Source organism: Lissotriton helveticus, chromosome 11, assembly GCF_964261635.1.
Source record: "Lissotriton helveticus chromosome 11, aLisHel1.1, whole genome shotgun sequence".
Classification (NCBI taxonomy): domain Eukaryota; kingdom Metazoa; phylum Chordata; class Amphibia; order Caudata; family Salamandridae; genus Lissotriton; species Lissotriton helveticus.
Genome location: NC_136072.1, coordinates 595,376,490 through 595,398,132, shown reverse-complemented (window position 1 = coordinate 595,398,132; position 21,643 = coordinate 595,376,490). Strand labels below are relative to the sequence as shown.

The following is a 21,643-nucleotide window of genomic DNA, read 5'->3' as shown; positions in this document are numbered from 1 at the left end:
TAGAACGTACTTCTACAAATAGAAGTGGTTATCGTTCTAAGTTCTATCCCACCCATGGTTAAATGCACACTTAAATGCTCAGAGATGCTATGAATTTTGACGGGCAGTAAGTTACAGAAGTTGCATCATGCAGCAAAAAAGAGGAACCTCCTCTAGATTTCCTATTGTAATGTGGTGTGATGGTCTAGGGTGATAATCTTGAGGTCAGTGTCCTAATTTGTTTGTATTGCTTACATTTGCAGAAATTATTGGCAAATTATTTCAGGGCTAGATTGGAGTCCAGGTTTAAACCTAGGTATCTCACATCTCTTGACATAACTTGCAGGGCACCAAGTTCCTTAGGCTTTATGGACTTTGGATGGTGTTTAAGCCATTGCCGACAGGTCATAATCTCTCTTTGAGGTGCTCAGCTTCCAGTGGTTACTCTTCAACCATGCATCTAAGGGACTGAGGGAATCATAGAGTCTAGCCTTGTAGAGGTATTCTGGGCCATCTATTTTTGGAATAATTTGTGTGTACTACCTGCATAATTGTAAAATGTGAGGTTGAATGATCTAATCATGTCCATCAAGTAAGTTGGGTAGATGTTGAATAGTAGTGGAGAGGTACTGGAACCTACGGGGCGACCATAAAGTTCGGTTTGGGGGCTGATATGCAAGATAGTGCAATGCCAAGCTCTGCCTGTGTTTCATGTGTGAGTCAATCCATTTTAGAGAGTTTTCTTGTCATTTAAAGTGATGAAGTCTGTTTAGAAGTGATGGATGGTGGACTGTGTCAAATGCCACTGATAGGTTAAGAAGCAGTGGGACAGAAACTCTTTTCTTGTCCACTGTGAGTTTTATGTCATCCCCAAAGAAAACAAGGGGTTGACTCTGTGCCTCCACCTGGTCTGATTGTTGATCCAAAATCAGGGCATTTTCCTCAGTAAAACTGAAGAGTTGAGTAAAAACTTTACTATCAAATATTGTACCTAAAGCGTAAGTTCTGTGTTGTTTCTTTATTACTGGCTAAAAGACAGGTCGCACAGTGCTGGCATAGTCGGAAGGTACCCAAGAAATCCACATGGCTACATGACATGTCCGTCTGTAGAGATAAACTGATGACATACGAGGAGACCCTCCCTGCAAAATCTAGGCCCAAGGATTATTGGTGCTTCCTAACAGACTATATCAACTCACTAGAGGTAGACACAGAGGTGTAAACTATGTGCCTGTACAGTCAAGGGTGTTAATAAATTATGCACAGACTGAACACGTCTATTTAATTGTCCTGAGGGGAGAACCGGGTCAGTTATGTTGATCGCAGATTTCAATGTAGAAGGTCTCAATGTTAGGTCTTTAAGTTAGGTTCTTTCGCTGTTCCTATCTATAAAATTACAAAATGTGAGACTCATGTTAAGGTGCTAGCCGCGAGATCTATGGAGGTTGACCGGGGGGGCGGTCTCAACTGTTTTGATGAGAATGATCTTATTATTATTGTCATTTGTGTACTGACTACTCATACTTTGCCAGCCGGCCCCCGGGTTGTAGGCTCGCGGCTGTGTAAAAATGACTGTGGTTAATAAAGGTCTTACAAAAAAAATATATATATATTGTACCTAGTGATGGGCCACTAGATATTGCCCTGTAGTTTCTGGGATGAAGGTTTCAAAGTTCTTCTTCTTGAGATGTGGTCTGATGTAAGAGGTTTTTCACTCAGGTTGGAAAGATCCTAGCTCCAAGTACTTGCTCAACATGGTTCTAGCTACTTTTTTCTGGCACATATTGTGCAACGGATATCTTTGAACATTTTTGGTGAGGCTAGGTCTAAAGGTAATCCCATTGGTCGTCTCGCATTGATAATATTGTAGAATAATTTTACGAGAAGTTGTTAAAGGATGTGAGATATGGGAGATTGGTGTTATCCATCTTTGTGGGCATCAGTTGTGTAGGAGTGTTCAATATTTTACATTTAAGTTAGTTTCTTTTCTTTTAAGTTTTTGAGATCAATTCTATTGAAATGTTGTTGCTTAAAGTTTGTGCCCATGTGGTCTCTGTATTTTGTTACTAATAGTTGCAGAATTCTGCTAGAATCTTGCGGACTTCCTTTGATGGGCAGTTAGCATCAATTATGCCTGTGGAATAGTGATGTATTTTTGTGGCTCTAATTGCCACTTTATTGGTTCTGTTATAGTGGTGCATTATGATTTTGTCTATTACATCCAATGATTTCCTTCACTTGCATTGTAGGATGCTGAATCGCATTTTTAATTTTCTGACCTTTTCATTAACACATCAGGGGCCAGATTTACTAAATTTAAATGTAACTTAGAGCAGCAGCCGAAAATGACATGCTGCTTTGCATGAGAAGGAGAGAGCAGGAGAGCACCATATCTTTCTCTCTCCTCCCCTCTTCCTCTCGCCGGCACAGAATTTTGCTGTCGAGCGCCACGCATACACACTAGTGCCATAGTTCAAGGGTGTGTTTATGAGTCTAGCATAGGTTTTGTACTAGAAGGGTCCCTATCCAGTACAAAATACTATGCCTAGACAACTTTTAAATCTTTTCCTACGTTGTAAGTGTGCTGTACAGTGCAGAACACATGCAAAGTCAGAAAAGGAAGGAGAAACAAAACAATTTATTTTACCACTTGCTTTCAAATGGCAATAATGTTTGACAGAAAGCCCTAACTCAAATTTTTGGTAGAAGGTGTTTTGAGTCAAAAAGCATGGGTGGTTGCATGGAAATGCCAATGTAACACCCCTTTGATGCTAAGTAACACAAAGCAGTGCTTGGTGCTACTTTGTGTTAGGCAATTTTCAGCGCAAATCAATTTTCGTGCTGGAAAGTAAATAGCAAAAAAAAAATTGTGCTGCAAACACAGCGTAAAATGGTGTTAAATCTAGCCCTTGTCTTCTTACTGATGTTAACCCACTGTGTGTCCAATGTACCAGAGGTTCGGTTGTAAAAGGTTGATATGTCCTCAGGTCGCATATTGTTTGGGGTCTTTCGAGGTGGGAGTTTACTGTTGGGAAATCCAATTTTTTGCCTGAGTCTGTGTTGAGTTGTTGTTGATGCCTTCTGTTATCTTTGAGGTGTTCTTATAGACTGGTATGTTAATCCTGAAGGTAGTGACATGGTGGTCGCTCAAGATGACTGGGGCGATGTCTGTCACCAAGGCTTGTCTTAAGGGGTGAAATATTTAATTCAATGTGTGATCATCAGATCAAGTTGCACCTCATTCAATATGTTGGAGGCCTTGAGATTGGCCATGATAGATATAGTTTTTGTTAAATTCTTCTTGTCAAACAAAGTATTGAGGCTTACTAGGATATATAGGTTCGAGTGGTTTAGCAGAGTTTTGGTTGCAACATATAGTAAAGAGTCTTTACACTTTTCATTACTGGTAAATAATATCTATATTAAAAGGGAAGGAATAAGCAAAACTCGGAGTGGGTTGACATTTTACCAAGGATTAACAGTCTCTCATGGTGAAATCTTCGATGTGGGATATTTTTAAACATTATGGGCCCTATTACGATGTTGATTGGAGTTACCTACAACTGACACCATCTCGGTGTGTAAACCCCCTGACCATAGGTCGGCGGTTCCACACACCAAATTAGGATGTGACCGCACATGGTGAGGTCACAAACTCCCTTTTCTCCATGAGAGCTTGTGCGGCGAGTGAAAAGCGCCTGCCACACAAGCTCGCAATGAGAAATGGGAGTTTGTGAAAATCCCTGCACCAAGTGGCAGGCACCTCACGGACCATGCCACACAGTACAGGAATTTTCAGGGGGGCATCATGATCGGAATGGTCGACATGGACAGGCTGTCAGAAACCAACATCATAATCCCGATGGCGGAAACGTTGTCCTTAAGGGATTATGAGCGGTTTCTGACTGGCCCATGGGCTCCTTGAACCCGTTGGAACCAAGTCGGTTTTACCGGCCGGTTGATACTCCGACCGCCAACATTGTAATTCAGCAGTCAGAGTGCAAACTTTCCATGTCGGTTGGAAAGCCTACAACCAGCGGTCGGAGTTTTCCAACTGACATCGAAATGAGGCCCTTAATCTTGAATGACCTCCAGTCCTCTTCCAATCTTGCCAATATGTTTTTTTGATGCCTGATTCATGTGAAATGGTTTCATGGCATTTGGGTGTGTATTCCTCAATGAGCCATGTTGCTGTGATGAAAGTAGGGTCTGGTGCTGCTTCTGTAAGTAGATCAAATTCTTGTTCATGGATCTCACATTAAAGATCAGGCTGTTAAATTAGTAGTCTCTGTCTTGTTGTGATTATGCTTCAAGGATATGGGGCCTTGTGTACAAGGAGGAGACAGGGCATGTGGTTTATGGGCAGGGGCCAGTAAAGCACTGGCTTGAGGTAAGATTGGAATAGACAGGCTGGTGTTAAATAAGCTAGTTTGAGAGGTTGTTGCTATAACTCTGCAGTGAGGGCAGAACTCGGTCTGATTTGTCTGGAGTGGCACAGAGTGAAGGGTCAGAATGTGTCCGAGCAATTTTTTAGTGGCTGAAATTCATTCAACCATTCCATCCATCACTTTCTAATGCATTTTTTTATGTGAGACACCCTAAGTATGCAGAGTATGTCCAAACATCCCGTGCTCACGGTGCCAAGTGGGAAAGTGATATGGGAGGAAGTTTAAATCATTTGATTATGAAATGTGCAAAAGCTGCTTTTTGAAGTGATGACAAACCTATATAGTCAGAGCGGTTTGCAACAACATGCAGAAATATAGTGGAATTATCTAAACAACCTCACTAAAACATAGGGATGAGCTCATAAAAAAATCATACACACTTCTATGTAAAGGTGTAAGTGTGCAAGCATTCCTGTTATTACGATGGAAAAGCTACACCAATATCAGGTTTCCAAACGTACTACTTTGAATGTCATGTGACACCTGCTAGTTTCCTCCTGCAGAGTAAATGCAGCCCACAGTACAAATATACATTTTTTTGTCAATGGGAAAAATATATTTTGCCATGGACAAACTGCGTCCACAACACCTCTACAAAGTTGGGAGTAGACTGTTCACCTTCTACCCTAAAAGGGGTCTTTTCCTGGAGAAAATCTATGACCATTTATTTCGGAGTGGGTAAAGGTTGGTGAGAAGTTTGTTAATACTGACAAACTCACAAGCTTGTGGGTGTTCACACATTCTCAAGGCATACCATGCCCTGATACTTTAACACTCTCTCATTTCCAGGGCTTTACAACTGTATACCTGTACACAGTTGTAGAGTACTATTACACACTATTGAGACCATTTAATCCTGACAAGTAGCCTTTTGTGGATAGCTGAGAGGCATAAATGGAGATATGCAATGGTATAAATGTAGGTTAATAGCAGTATAACGGATTGTGATCAGGCTGACAGTGTATTGGGCTTTATCTTAAGAATATTTATAAAACACTGCCCCATGGCTATTACATTAAAAATTAGTCATATATGTTTTATAAAAGACCAGTGGTGGCTGGTGGCATTTGAAAGTGGTGAGGCATTAAAGTTCAGTATGACTTTTATATAGAGAGCAAAACAAGCAAGTTTAATGGACAAACATGGGGTCCGGAAGGGGTCCTCCTCCTGAGAAAAATTGAAAAAAGATTGGCAAATGGTGCATCCTAAAGCAAATGAATTTAGTGAGAGAGCAAGATTTATAAAGCAATAGGAACATATAGTCTTGAAATATTAAACACATTAAAAACTTCCCCACATCTTCCTGCATTAATATGCTCAACAGTTGACTAATGTCCAAATTGCATTGCACAACAATTTCAATCCCTTTAAAGTGTATGCTTGCCCAGCGTCTTGCACTGCATGCAGTATTGACCTTGGAAGACAATGCTCTAACTAGGCTTCAGTTAGCCGCTGGCTGCAGTTAGTCATATAGAAATATGTGCAGATAGCTCTTTATTCTCATAGAGTGTCACCCAACCAGAATTTTGTTTTCTCTCAGATGTTACTGCATCCAGATATAGTACACAACTGAAATACACCTAAAACCTGCCTGTACTATTGGCTTGGTCATGGTTGTTAGCTGGTTAAGATAAATGAGTAACAAAAATGATTTGTTCTAAATAATTCAAATGAAATGCTTCAATTCTTGAAATTGCGAGACTGTGAATTAAATATTATTGAGGCCTGTGGAAGGAGGATGGTAGCAGTCGATGCGGCCAAGGCATTCGACCAGGTAAACTGGGATTACCTATGGATGACTGCGGCAAAATGCGGCCTTCCAGAGAACTTTATCGCCGCTGTTAAGTCATTATACTTTGCCCCAACAGCAAAAATCCTGGTTAACGGTGCCCTTACGGAGCAGATATTTATTGCGCGAGGGACTCGTCAGGGATGCCCCCTGTCGCCCCTTTTTTTTGATTTGTATATCGAGCCTTTTGTTTGTGTGTTAAGATTAGATCCTGTAATTAAACCCTTTAAGATCGCGGACTTAGAATTGAAATTTGCATTGTATGCAGATGACCTGCTTATGTACACTTCAAACCCAGTAGAAGCCATACCTAGACTCATACATCTTGCAGAAGGCTTTGGCAAGATCTCTGGGTATTCCATAAATAAAGAAAAAACAGAAATTATGGAATGGAATCAGCAGGTAGAAACAGAAGGGAACAAGAATAAAATGAGGTATTTAGGTGTTCAGTTAGTTAAGAAAATCGAAAACATCCCGAAAATTAACCTAGAAAGAGTCATAAAAGATACTAATGCCCTATTACAACGTTGGTCCTCTCTACCCTTAAACATTTATGGGAGGGTAAACCTTTTGAAAATGATTATCCTTCCTAAAATTACATTTTTATTTAATTCAATCCCATTATCTTTTCCGTTACCTTTAATTAAAAAGCTTCAAGGAAAATTGGGAACATTCATTTGGAACTCTAAAAGCCCCCGAATAGCCTGGAAGAAATTAAGAAGAAGCTTAAAAACGGGAGGATTGGCGTTTCCTGACTTACTCCTTTATTGCCAGGCGTTTCATTTCAAACATTTTAGATTAATGGCCGGCCAGATGGACCAATCATCTATGGGTTTGTTATTTTCCGCCTTATTACAAGACATTCCACAGGGGTCTAGCCATTTTCTTTTCAAGTTTTGGGATTCAACATTTTAAAAAAAAGTAAGATTGAAGATTCTGAGGGCAGCCCTGAAAAATTGGGTATTTGTGAGGAAGAAGCTGAATATACCATATTATACATTGCAGGCCCCAATATGGGACTCACCAGGCCTTCCTGCCTGCCTAAATGACCATTTGTCATTACCGTTGAAACAGGCAGGGTTGATCTGTTGGGGTGATCTGCAGGAGGATGGGCGTCTTCTGAACTGGGACACGCTTTCAAACCTTACAGGGGGAACCCTCACCAGGTTTCAATTTTATCAGCTATCCGGGTGGTGGGCAACCAGGTCAAATAGACCCCTAGATAGCAAACCCCCCAACCCTAAATTTGATGCGGTACTGAGGGTCGGTAGGTGGAAGTCCCATATATCTTTCTGGTATGCAGCAATGTTAGAGGATGAGGAAGTGACAGAAGCTGAGATAAGCAAACTATGGAGTAACGTTACTATTGATTATAGTGGAGCCCTTATGGACCTTTGGTATGATTCTTTTAACGTTTTAAAAGCGGTAATTAAGCCAGCAGCTTTAAAAAGAAACCATTTGTACACAATGTATAGGGCTTATATTACCCCCAAAAAACTGGCTAAATATTCTAACTTAGCACACAACTGTCCGAGATGTGGTTATCCAAATGCGGACGATGTCCATATGTTTGCTGAATGTCCTGAATTAGAAGAATACTGGGGCAAGATAAGAGATTTCTTAGAAAATGTTCTTTCGGTACCTATCACAATTTCTGTATCCACTAAACTATTAGGGCTTTTTCCAGGTTACCAGATAAATGATCTCCCCACAAAATTTGTTTTCTATGCTATGGTACTCGCAAGGCGTGAGATCTGTACAGCCTGGAAGGATCCAATTCCCTCCACCTTCCCAAACTGTTTAAAGCAGATTGTGATGACAAGTAAGTCAGATATGGCGTGTGACCCTGGGAGTCGAGATAAGGTCTGGGCGGCCTTGGAGGCATGGCAAACCCGATGATTGGTATCCCAATGATTTAACCGGAGCCCTGTTGGTTCCCTGGACTCCTAAGTATATTGGGGCGCACACTGAGCGATGAAAAGGAGTATGGAAGGGAAGGCAGAGGCCACTTGAGGGCGCAGGCTTACCACTTTGCTTTTGGCAAAAAAAAAAAAAACAACTAGGGCCGGAATAGAACGACCAAAGCGCATTGAGGTGCCAGTATCCCATCAAGAGTTCCGTTTATGGTTTATGAGGATTACCAAAAAAAATAAATTAAAAAAAAAGGCCTGTGGAAGGAGCATTGCTCTTCAGTTGTGTGCACTTTATGTTAGATATGTATACCTTTTTTCTTTGCACAGCTAGTCCATTTGCACATCTTCAACCTCATCTCTTTCCTCTTCAGTGCCCTCTTTTCACTCTCCCCCTGAATACACTTCCTTGCATCTCCCTCACATCACCATCCTAGACATACACTGCACTAACTCACATTTAAGTATTTTCTTCTACTTTTGCCTTGTAAATACTATGACATCTATGTACCCCCCCTTCATATATTTACGCAGAATTTATTTCATTTACAACTGGAATACATGACCACTGTTCTGTTTGTTCCGCAGAGAGGCCACCCCACTGACAGGCACTTTGCTTTGCCAGCTTCAACCTCAGTGCCAGAGCTCTCAATCAAAGACCCTCATATACATGTGGCACAACTCAAAGTATGCACTACACAAGAGTAATAAGATGCAAGAAAAATATACAGAAACAAGTTGCGCATAATATGATGAAATAACCAACACTCTTGGGGAATGCAAAATTAAGTAAAATGTGAAATAAAAGAGGAACTAAATCTCTGACATGAATTAAAATAACATTTTTAACAGTCATTGTTCGTAAATTAATCCATGTTTTTGGCATTAATGCTAAAGGTATTAAGATAGGACCAGTTTTAACGCCATACAGCATGTACCTAACTTATCTATGAGCACATATTTCTCCCTTTGCACTTGACACGAATATTTGGATCAAGTTCGCAAGGCAACAAAAACACTCTCCTCTTTTGGATCAATTTTGTGGTGGAAAAATACAGCAGATGCACTTCTTGTAACTTTCCGGTTTGAATTTCACTGTTGAGTGAAACAATAGTGCTACCCATTGTGCTTGGTGGGACTGGATGATTGATATATTAGGAGGTAATTTTTATGTCGAAGTCTATGATTCGCTGACCTTTTGAGGTGTGTTTCATGTAGGGTAACTATATCATAGTGGTAATCTAATAGATATTTCTGAATTCTGTGGCGTTTAGCCAGAGCATTCAAGCCTCTCACATTCCACGTTAATACCTGTACTACCATTTCCCTGACTGGGGCTGAGCATCCTCTATTCCATCCCAATGGTCACTTGTCATTGCATTTCCCCCTTTACCACAGACCCTCAACCCTCCCCCCGCCCCCACCGCATCCCCTCCCAGGTTTTCTTTTTATGTGTCTGCTGATATCTGAGTCTTTCTGCCCGTTGAGTACCTAAAAGGAAAAATGAACCCCCCCACACCCCCTTATTAAACCTTCAAGAACAACCGGTCCCTGTGTTAACCTTGATTGATTGTTCATTGTTGTTGGGTGGGGCAAATCAGTCCATCATCACTACCTTGGCTTTATTGTCTCTGTTATAGCGAGGTTCCAGATTCTTCTGCCTTAAGAGCTGGGTATTGCGCAGCCGGGTTGTTGCCCTCCTGGCCATATAGTTTGAGAAACATGTGTTACTGTTCAATGGTCGTAGTGCACTTTTGGTAATTATGGATGTTTGCGCCTCACAGATTATCAGCTTTCACCAGGTCTCAGAGTCCCATTTCAAAGTTCTTAGTCTTTGTCGCCCTTTGAGATTGAGATTAAGGGATACATAATTTAGTGTTGTCCGCTGTGTTTACCGTCTCCTCTGTTATTTGGGGGGTCTTTGGGTAAGCCATGATGAGGTGTTGTTGCTTCCACCTGATCCGGTTCTCGACTTTTCAGATCCGCCTTCAGCTTGTCCGTTCTCTGTAGTCTCTAGGCCTAAAATAGTCATGGCTTCCTTCAATTCTGTGCAGTGGTGAGTTCTGTTGCGGTGGTCAAATGCCAGACCAAAGGGAAATGTCCATCTGTAGCGTACATTGTCCTGACGCAGTTTGTCAGTGACTGGTAGAAACTGTTGGTGGCACGCCTTCGTCGCATGAGAGAGGTCTTGGAATAATGTACAGGAAGCTCCTTGGTACATCAGTTTGTTAATTTTCCTTGCTGCTTGTAAGATGGCCTCTTTCACTTTAAAGTATGTTAAACAAAGAGGGAGAAACCCTACTTTTATCCCAATAGGGACAGGGTAAGTCAAGTGGAAAAGTAAACAAAGTCCCTAATGTCTAGTATTTAGAATTTTCATAAGAAAAGGAAACACAATTTAGGTTAACACATATATTCACCACACAATTTAGCAAAATATATTCCAAGTATCATGTATACAAACTATGTTAATTCAAAAGGTCAATCCAACAACTGATCATAATAAAAGCAAATTACTAAAAGATAAAAATTGGGACACATTTTATTACATCATTTCATTATAAACAATACTACAAGATTTCAAAAGTAAAAAAATCTTTTTTTTTAATTCTTTAAAAAACATGTACAAATAACGCAATGACAGAGTGATATTGTTATAGTTCCCAGTCTTTAGAAAACATTAGTCGACGCTGCGTTTCGGTGATTTGTCTAAAATGTTCACCTTCTCCAGGACTGTTTTCTATCTTGGCTAAACGGCCAGATGTAGTATCAGATTTCAATATCGGTATGTATTCGAACAAGATTAAAATAACAATTCTTCTAATACGGCCTCCTTGCACCCACACAGCTTTTGCAATCACTAATTAAAATGTCTACGACCAAAACTATGATCCTGTAGCCAACTGCCAAGTTAAAATGTTACTCTGCTACTGTAGGAAAAAAATATCTTTGCATGATGTCCCCAAATATTTACTTTTTGCATGGTTTATTTCGCTGGCAATGGTGCTCTGTACATTTCACTCCTTCTTGTAGTTCCACGTTAAGCATGTCAATATTAGTGCAACCCTGGTTGGTACAATTAACTTTATTATAATGCCAAAGTATATGGTGCATGAATACACCCCTGGCATCATGAAAAGTCAGAAGCTACTGTGTATCTATTGTGCTATGCACTACAATGGCAGTGAAAACATGGCTTTGAGCCCACCTTGTGTAGCCTGGCAGCAGCAGCTCAAATTAACTGTTTTGACAGGTAGGAAAAACGTATTTTAAATATTAAATAAGTCATGCCTAAGCGCACCTTGTCCTCACAAGCTAACTTAATATTGAACAGTTTAACATGTGTGACGTTAAGGATGGCATGTTCCCTCAGTGACTGGGTCAAAAATTACATTGTCACTGGTTAGGCTGTAACTGGCACATAGAAAAAGATTAAGGGCCTGATTTACAAGGTTTTGTCGCAGGGCAGAGCCACAAGGAATCTTGCTACCCTGCACCAAAAGAAAATGGCAGGAATGCACAGTATCTACAAGATACAGTGCATTCCTGTCCTTTTCCCCTGTGCTGGCACACAATGGGCTGCCATGCACCAAAGCAGGCACCCTTGCAACATGGTGCATGGGTGTCTGAGTTGTAGGGGTGATTGATTTTGTGCAGGAAGGGGCACCTTCCTGCACAAAAACAATCATGAGAGGTGTTTTCCTCTTTCTATGTGTGCTCCAGAAAACAACACACATAGAAAGAGGAACAAATGAGGAGAAGTAAGGATATTTATCCTTGTTGCACCTCCCTAACGCCACCCCTGGGGTGGCATTAGAATTTGACACATTCCCAGGTTTGCTATCCCTTTTAAATCTGGGAATGCTTCAGATTCCATGGGTGTTGCGTGGGTACATCCATAGCAACACCCATGGAACGCCCCTTTCACGAATTGTTCTGCGTGAAAGCGGCACATATTTACAAGGTCATAGAAAGCAACGTAAAGTGGTTTGAGTTTCCTTGTAAATATGCTGTGGTAAATTGTACCCCTGGAGTGTCAAAAACGTGACACTCCGGTGGTGCAAAGGTGCCGCTAGGGGCCTCGTAAATGAGGCCTAAAGTATAGATTATAACATTTAATCTAAATAACTTTGACCTGTACAGGCTCCATTCAATGACTTAGTTTTATATTTAATAAAAATCAAATTGAATGGTAAAGTCAGAATCTTTATTGAATATGTGAGAAATGTAACTTTTAGAAACTTACTCTTAATCAGCCTGCAGCTGCTGGAGGCTAATTAACATTAGCTCTCTAGCAACTGCGCAGATGTTGCTTGGCTTACATTAGTGGTGAAAACTGCTCCCAGTGAAGAGACTATGACTAGGAGAGGGGAGGTACTTTCTTTCTCTGGCAGGAAGATTAGTTAGGATGGGCTGAGGAACTTAATTTACTCAAAAGGGTACTTCCTTGTCACAAGTAAATTTTAGGTGACACCTAGAAAATTCTCCACTTTTGTCCTCCTAGTCAGGCTGCCACCAGGCCCAGTAGGAGGAAAGCTACCCCCATAACCAGTTTTGAGTGACCATATTGAAGTGGACTGCTCGTTACACTGGCCACACCCTGGCCACGCCTATGGTGGGCACACAGGTTCTGCATATGGGGAGAAGGATTTCACCATCCGGATTTTGAGAGTATTTTGAGAGTAAGGAGTACTGTTGGATTGTTTGCAGTAGAGAAGACAGGAACTGTTGAAATAGTGGGTAAGATTGCCCTTGGGACTTTTACTCCATTGGTTAGAGAGTGCCCAGGGGTCACCCCTATCCACTAAAATTACTTCATTACCTACACAGAATTTACTACACTCCTGAACGACTCTGGAGGATGGGTAAATTACCATTACCAGAATATACTAGACTTCATGGGGAAGTGGTCGGTTTATTTCTTATGGTTTAGGATTGCCCAATGGGTCACAGATCTTGGCACAACATTCTGTGGCATAAATGTGGCACCCCAAGGCACGTAGAACACATTTCGGATCTGTGGAAGAACAGGAGAGAACTGGACCTGCTGTCTGTGACCTGTAAGGAGCTCTGAACCACTGCAACTACTCCCCGTTTACCCAGATAAAGAAATGGACTGCAAGGTTCACTTGACTGACCTTTTGTGTGTCTACAGAGACACAAAAGGTTACAAAAGGCCTTTTGTCTACAATTCCCAGCTGACCAATGGCAACTGTATGTTAGACTGGGCTTTGCTGGTTCCTTCTGCCTGGTACCCTGAGGATCTCTAGATGTCCACCTGGGGCAATAGGGGCCTTCTGTGGTTCTTTGGGCACCATAAAATAGTTTGGAAACAGTTGGAAACGTTTGATCCAGAGCTCTAGAGCCAAGGGGACCTACAGCAAAAATTACCTGACTGTCAGTTCCACAGCATTAGATTGAATTTCAGATTCGTCCCCATCAAAGACTCTAGCCTCTTTGAAAAATGACAGCCCCTTACTGTTTTGAGATTTACAACCTTTTTCAACCATTAACCACAAAAGCTCAAGAGCCTTAACGGTACCAATCGGTGGCAGGAATCTGACCAGCAGTTCCACAGCAGTGACTATAATTTGAGATTTGTCCTGCGGGGAGACAATATTTTCTTCCTCTTTTTGGATTGGGACTTTGAAACTTTTTCAAAATGCTTGACTTCCAGACTTTCACAGTGACTAATCCAATTATTGCATCAGACAAGGACTTCCTCAAAATGTGTCTAGGTCCCGATCTACTGCTTCCATAGACTATCATTGGCGCTTTGCTGGCCCTTTGCACTTTTTAGAGCTATTTTCACTTAAATCTATCTCTGGTTCCCCTTATTGAATTTGTTGTTTTTTTAGTATCATTTTGTTCATAAAAGGTTTCTCTATTTTTCTAATTTATTCAAGGATTTATTTTATCGTTTGGTATTTTGACTTTCTTACTGTTTTGGTACTGCATACCTACTTTACACATTGCCCTAAGTTAAGCCTGTCTGCTGTGACCAGTAGCTTCCAGCGGGTTGAGTTCCAGTTAATTTAGTTACTTTGATAGTTCACCCTGATAAGAGTTGTGACTATTCCAAGAGGTGGACAGTCAGCCACCCCCTAATAAGCTAGTATCTCACAGCTATTAACAATCACCCCTGGATTAAGTGGTCATGTTTGATTATCTTGGTATCTGTTATGACAGTAAATTAAAATGGTCCAAGAGCAGACAGAAGGTGGTCCTAATATTGATGGAAACTACAGCTATTATTCTGAGATGTAAGCAGAAGATTGGGGGTCAATCCCTTTCTACTGTCCTACAGATATATTGCCTCAAAGCTACAGCTGCAGCCCCCTACATTTCTGAATCATGGGCTCATTGGATACGTCGACACTGCAAAAGGTTGAAAATTGCTTTTTTGCGATACCTTCTGAATTTAGGATCGGGAACCCTATGGTCATCCTATGCCTGGAACTAGGGATTTATTCTGCCTCTAATATTATAGTGCGTTTGGTTGCAAAGAAACAAACATGCAGGTATATATCTGAAACCGTGATGGAGAACAGGTGCTGTGACAGAGGAACCTAAGTGCTCGGGTTAAGGCATGAAGCTTCTCGAACTGGTTGAGTTATGGGAGAACCTCTCTAACATTAAATCAGACACGCCCAAGAGAATCAATCAAAGAAACACACTGGCTGTACTGGATAAAAGAAATTCTAAATTTGCAAAGAAAGTCTCTCTGGTACACATGCTGGTTTCCAACCGTACCTGGACAAGATATATTGTGAAGGGCATTGTATGCTATATATCACGCTCAAGATTGCCATTCTGCTTACTAAATCTTAAAATGCAAATGTGGAAAAAGGAAGTCAACAATGAATTTTGTGACTGTGAACATGGGCATATTGAGTCTAAAAAAATGTGATCTTTTCCTGCCCTTTTTCACAAAACGTTTGCAGGAAATGTCCTATAAAGAACTCATATAAAGTCACTAACCCTCATGCCTTAGCACTGACAAAGGAAATATGTGCCATGCAGTGGCCACTTACACCTGGGCTGCATGCAGGGGGAGGGGTTCCTTCGTTAAGGCAGAGGAGAATCACCCTACTAAAAAATTGCCCCCAGAGATGGAAAAATAAAATGGTAATAAAGTTAATTTATTACCATTTTATTTTTCAAAACCCTGTCCCGAGCCGAGTGGGGAGGGGCGGGGGAGGGGAGCAGAAAGCAGTGATAGGCAAGGCATCTTAAGTTTAAAATCTACATGTCTTTTTGTCCGGCCGTCTTGTGACGGCCAGCCAGACATGCGCAGTTTAAACCTCACTAACCCAGCTGTCTTAGACAGCTGGATGAGAGACAGCATAGGGCTCCAGTGCCCTCGTGAGTGGCGAGAGAGGCCACTCCCTCCAATCCTGACACTACTCTCATGCAGCGTGAGAGCATTGCCAGGATTGGTTAGTGCAGTTTTCTGGAGCCTTCCTGGAGAGAAGACCCGAGCGAGGAGGACATGGCGCCAGGAAGAAGGTAAGTGCAATGATTTTTTTTAGGTTATTTTTTATTTTTTTCCACTCCCCTCACTCCTTACATGCCAGTCCCCACTGGGATTGCCCAATGTTTCACAGATCTTGGCACAAGGTTACTGCAGTTTCCTGGAGTCTGCCTCGAGAGAAGACCCGATCAAGGATGACGCTGCGCCAGGAAGAAGGTAAGTGAAATTTTTTTTTTTTAAACATTTTTTTTTTGTCCACCCCCACACTCCTTACATGCCAGCCGCCACTGAGATTGCCCAATGGTTCACATATGTTATCACAAGAATACACAAATTCTATTATAGTTCCTCATTACATGCCAGCTGCCACTGGCAGCATGGCTTAGAATCTGTAACCTCAAGAGGTGATATTATATGCATTGTTTTAGAAAAAAAGGAGCTAAGATCTTAGATCATCTTTATTTTAAACTTATGTTTTTATTGCTATTCTTAGGATCAATAACCATGTGTTAATTTTTAAAATCTTTATTAAAGAGCTTGGATACATGTGCATTTTTCTAATGATACAATTGTTGGAATCCTGTTGTTCTGAATAGCTTTTCCATCATAGGTTTCGTTTTGCTTTCTCCTTTTTTCCTACCTATTTTATTGTCTTATCCTATGTAATAATTTTAATAGATACTTCTATCCTTCGTATATATTGTTAAACGTCATGATGCTGGGAAAAACAACTCTAGAACAGTGGTCCTTCTTTACTTTTCATGGCTAATTCAACACCCATCTCCTGGAATTCGAACTCGTTAACTTCGAAGTGCAAAGTTTTCAACATGCCGGTAAAGGCCAGTAGGAGCCGAGTTAAATCCTCACGTTAGGAATCACTGTGCACCCTAAAAATGCAGTCGCTGTAGGGGTGGACTGCTTTTTCCTGCACACCAAAGAATTTAGACACCAAGCACCTGCATGTGGGCTTAAGAGGTTAGCCATGCTGAGAGCCATTAGATGAAGATGGCTCACCTGACTTGCCCAGTGCCTTACCTCAGCTTTCTAAGGGCAGCGCGCTGCCGTGTGGTGACCTTCCGCACTTATAAAATGGTGACATAGGGAGAGCTTGCACCTCAGACCACAGGGCAGTAACAGAGCTCATGAGCGCCTAAAGCTGATATGCAAACACTGTAACGGACACTACATCAGGTAGCCAGTAGCAAAAGATGAAGCCATCATAATTGTCCCAATAAAGTGGTTCAAGCGCTGTATTTTCCTTCTTTTCTTTGTTCATCCAAATGACCTTCACCACTACTGTGAACCTAACCTTTAGTTTTGAATAAATTCCTCATTTTTGCTTAAAGTGTAGGACCAGGGGATGACGTAGAGTTGTGATGTATCTGTGATGCTTGGGCTGAGTGGACATGTTGTAAAATGTTGAGTGTGGACCCTGTAAGAATGTGATTATACATGGAATATTGGTGTCTGTGTGTTTTGGGTGAAGATTGGGAGTTTATTAGAATTGGCTGGAGAAAGGAGCCCTATTAGGACCTACATGCTGTAATCTATGGAACTAACGTGGAATAAATAACTTGTTCCTCCTTGAATGCCTCCAGACTCTTGTGTGGAGCCCCAACTATAACAAGATACAAGTTCTTAAGTTATGTTTCACTGAAGAAATTGCTTGGTGCTCTGAACCTAGAGTATTTGAGTATGCATAATCTTCTAATATGGGTTGGGTCTATGAGGCCTCAAGAAGGAGAAAGGCGGGATTAAAGATGGGATGAACGTATATTTGTGCTATCAATGTACCTTTCATGTGTCCCCTCGGATTTTGTTATGCCACTGATGGAGCGGGATTCAGAAATAAATTTGTTTTTGACTCGCAAAGTTAAACTTTCATAATAAAATAATTGTATTAATTGCCATGAAGTGAAATGTATTAACCAACCTAGATTAAAATGCATACACAAACATGAGGGACTAACACACGTGCTCTTTGTTGCGAGTATATGTTTGTAAAAATAATAACTTAACCTTGTCTATTGTCTTTGTCAGTATTAAATGCGGCTGTTTAACTAATGGCATGTGCTTATTTGTGTGTGCTTATGTTTTGTCTTTTCGTCTTTATGTAACACAAGAATCATGTTTAATACTAAAATGCTTTGGCTAGGTAATATTTATTAATGGGTTAATAATTAGCAAAGGAGGGTGGGTAACAGAATGAATTTTAATTCTTTCATTAATTGATGTTTTGTGTTTGTTTGAACATTAGTTTTACGAATGGGCCTAAGAAAATGGCTGCCAGTGCTGCAGTATATGAAACTTGACCAGAGTGAAGCCTTCACTCATGCGCAGATGAAAGAGCATTTTGCTGAACAGATAACGTTTAATGCAGAAGCAAATGTGGTCCAGTCGAATGTGTTCTTGGTGACATTTCCAAGGACAGGATGCGGCATGGTCTGCCAAGATTAGGAAGTGAAATGTTTCGTGCTCGGAGAATTTTTCTTTTTGAGGAAGCAAAAAGGATGGAGAAACTAAGAACAATAATGGCTATGATGAGGCCCCGGACTTGGTCAGGAGAATATGACCTAATGGTGGACTGACATGGCTCAGCCAATCAGGAGTTTGGATTTTCAGAAAGAATGTGTGATAAAGTTACTTTAGCTAGTCAGAAAAGGTATAAAAACTGCCCCCTTTGGAGGGAGGGCGCTTCTCGCTTCCTGAATCCAGTAAGGCGTGTCGTGCTGAAGGACTTTTTGGAGCACGTAAGGATCAATAGGGTTAATGACTATTTCTTTTGAATGAAGTGAGTTTTAGACAGGAAACTTAGGTGATGGAAACTGTTTATTTACTTAAAAATATGCTTATTGATTTACTTTGAATTTTCAGTCTAATGAGCTATTCCTCAATAAAGCTGCTAAAATTATTAATAAAGTATTAAATACAAAGCGCTAACTTGATTAAAGTTAATAAAATTTAGATTTTGAAACAACAAGCAGGTCTTGTTATTCATGGTCTTGTTATCATTAGTTGATCCATTTACCTTAATGACTTAATCAATATGTTATGTGCTTAAAACCATGGTAATGAATATAGATAAATAAACTGTTTATGAATTGATTCAGATTAATTAGGTCACATGATTCAGTTGCCCCAAATCTGTCTCGTTAGTAAATGGGCCTTGTGAGTAGTTTATGATTAATGGTGAGTATCAGATGTAGGGTAATGTATTTGAGACAGAATTTTTATTTGGGCGCTGGATCAATTTTCTGGTAGCAGAGTTACGGTTACTATGGTAACGGACATGCTACATGGTAGTTACATAGGATTAATGTTTAACACATGTTGAGTTTGTTCACTTGTTGCATGTAGTCGAAAGGTTTTTTCCAGTAGTGTGAAAATTCCTAGTTTTGCCGGCATAAGAGTAGTGTGACAGGTGAAGTTACACAGTGCATTTGTTCTGTTTCAAAATAGTGGTATTGTCATATATCACTAGTGTTGTGCAGCACCAGTTTAGGGACTCTAGGAGTGCTAGGTAGAATGTATAGTGAAGATTGTCTATGAAATTGTAACTTTCGAGTATAGGGACTTGGTGCCTGTTTTAAAACTCACTGTAAAAAGAGTAGTAGAATTTATCCAAGCTTGAGTGAAGGGTAAGGTAGTGACGTCTATTCTTACTGACGAGTGAGGATATCTGTGGTTGGTTAAAGTCCTGCCAAGATTTCATGTATGTATGGTTAGGGTTTTCCTAGTCTGAATGTGCGAAAATGATTTTGTAATTACATTCGAGTGAAACTTTGAATTGTCACTTTAAGTGCATTCAGAGAAAAACAAGTTTGTTGTTACCTGCTAGAAGGGTAGAGTAGTCTTACTTTATCAACGAATGAATATTATGTGAGGATAGCGTTGTCTATTCCACGCAAAAATACTTGTATGATTGTAAAAGCTATCACTTTATTTTAGTGAAATAGACAAATGTTTTGTTTTTCTGGAGTTACTAATTGAAATTCATTGAAAAGTTTGGTTTAAAATGGCGCTGTGAAAATATTTTGTAAAGGAGGGGTGAGCTCTAGGTGCGAGAGACGAGAAGCTGCAGCGACAATGTACGTCACAGGGTCCGCGCTGTGATTGGCTAACATATGTCACAGCTAGCGTGCTGATTGGCTCACGTGACTCAGACAAGCTGTTAGCTGATTGGCTCTTTTTGAAAACGGCAATTCTATTGGTTAAGCAAGGTGGTGACGTAGCTTAAACTGATTGGTTTGTTGGTGAGTTTCGCGCACGGATTGGCTGATTTTGCGGAACAACCAGGAAACGTTTACGAACATTTAGAATTAAGCGGATTTGATTAAAAACATGAGTTATTACTACAAAAAAGAGGAGAAGAAGCTTACATGGCTTCAGAAAATAAAAAATATATTTACACCCGATAAGAAAATTGAAACGCAAGGTGGAAAATTACTTCATAAGTACAAAACACCTGCAGCATATATGGAAGGTGAATATGGTTATCATACTTGCATTTGGTTCGATAATTGGATGGATTATACCAAAAATGATGGCGTATTAGCATGGCCGGAAGATGGGTCATTTAATATGAGGGTTTTGAAAAACTTAAGAGAAAAAATGATGGCTCTTGTGCCAAAGCCTAGACCTACTCAATTTGAAGCTCTTGTTGAATGGGAAGATGAGATGTTTGAACTTGCAAGAGAAAATAGTGGTATTATAAGAGGCCCAAAGTTAAACATAAATAGAGAAACTCATGAAGATAGAATGCATCGATGGAGACAAGCAGATATGTGTGATGGTATGTACCCAGTAAGAGAGATGGTTGTTGAAACACGAAGTCAAAAGAATACTCAAAAGAAAAATAATATTGAAGAAAGTGAATTAGAAGAGTCGGTCTTAGAAAAAATGTATATAACAAATAAAAAACAGACTCCTTTTAAACCAGCTTGTGCATGGTCTACCCGATGGTTTCTCCAGGAACCACTCCAAGTGCACCACCACTTAATGAAGAATCACCCAGATTATACCCGAATAATTCGGAAACTCCTGAAAGAGTAGATACGAGAACTAATTCTAGTACATATGGTGAAAGTAGAAATTTCCCTGAAACTCCAAGATTAGAAAAAAGTAAGGAAATACCAGGTACATCAGAATACTTCCGATCGAAAGAAGAATTAGTACAGCAGTTAACTAAAAGTATGGAAGCAGTAACGGTTCCTATAACGATTGGTCCAGTTCATCCAGTTTTTAGTCAAAGAGAAATGGGACATTCAGCTTTGACTATTCCATTAAATGCAGAAATTCAGAAAGTAGCTGAAAAATTGTATTCAGATTTATCAGAAATTCATCGAGATAGATCAACAAGGATGCCAGATTTAACTTATAATCAAAGTCCAATATGTGCAGAATCAGATACTGAAACCCCAGAAAAAAGTGTTGAAAATTCAAATGTAACTTCCCCAAAACTTGATGTTGCTAGACTAAAAGCGGATTTGGAGGAATTGATAATTGGCACAATTGGACCTGATAATTTAAAGCATTATCAAGATGATGAATTATTATTTATTTGTAAAAGTGTACAATGGAAAACGAAAAATAAATATGAACAGTTGGAAGAGTTGGCTAATGAATTAGAAATTGATTTGGCAAAACAGAAGAATTTGAGTAAACACTACAGATTAGAATTTACTGAAAGAGACATTGAGAACTTCAACACAATGGGAAGAATATTGCATATAAAAGATTTGATTGTATATATAAAAAGATTGGGAGATTTAAGCAAATGGAGAGTGAAATGGACAAAGAAAAGAGAGGAAGAAAGGAGAGAAAGGGACATGATAGCAAATCAGTATCCAATGAGGGAAATAGCAGGAGGTGGATATGTGCATGTTCCTTGGTCAAGACAGGACATTTTGTTGTTCACAAATGATTTTCCTCGGTTGAGAGAAAAGCCAGTGGAATGGTATCGACAGGTGGATAGATTCATTAAAGTTTCAAAGGTTCTGTGGATTGATCTTGATGGATTTTTTGACATAGTTGTCCCGTCAGA

At 40.2% G+C, this 21,643-nt stretch overlaps 1 protein-coding gene across 1 annotated transcript in view; it reads right to left on the bottom strand.

The window, feature by feature from the left end:
* The window catches only part of LOC144790982 (putative G-protein coupled receptor 148), a 263,141-nt gene that overhangs the window by 89,779 nt on the left and 151,719 nt on the right, over positions 1-21,643 (bottom strand). The gene's annotated exons all lie outside the window — the stretch shown is intronic.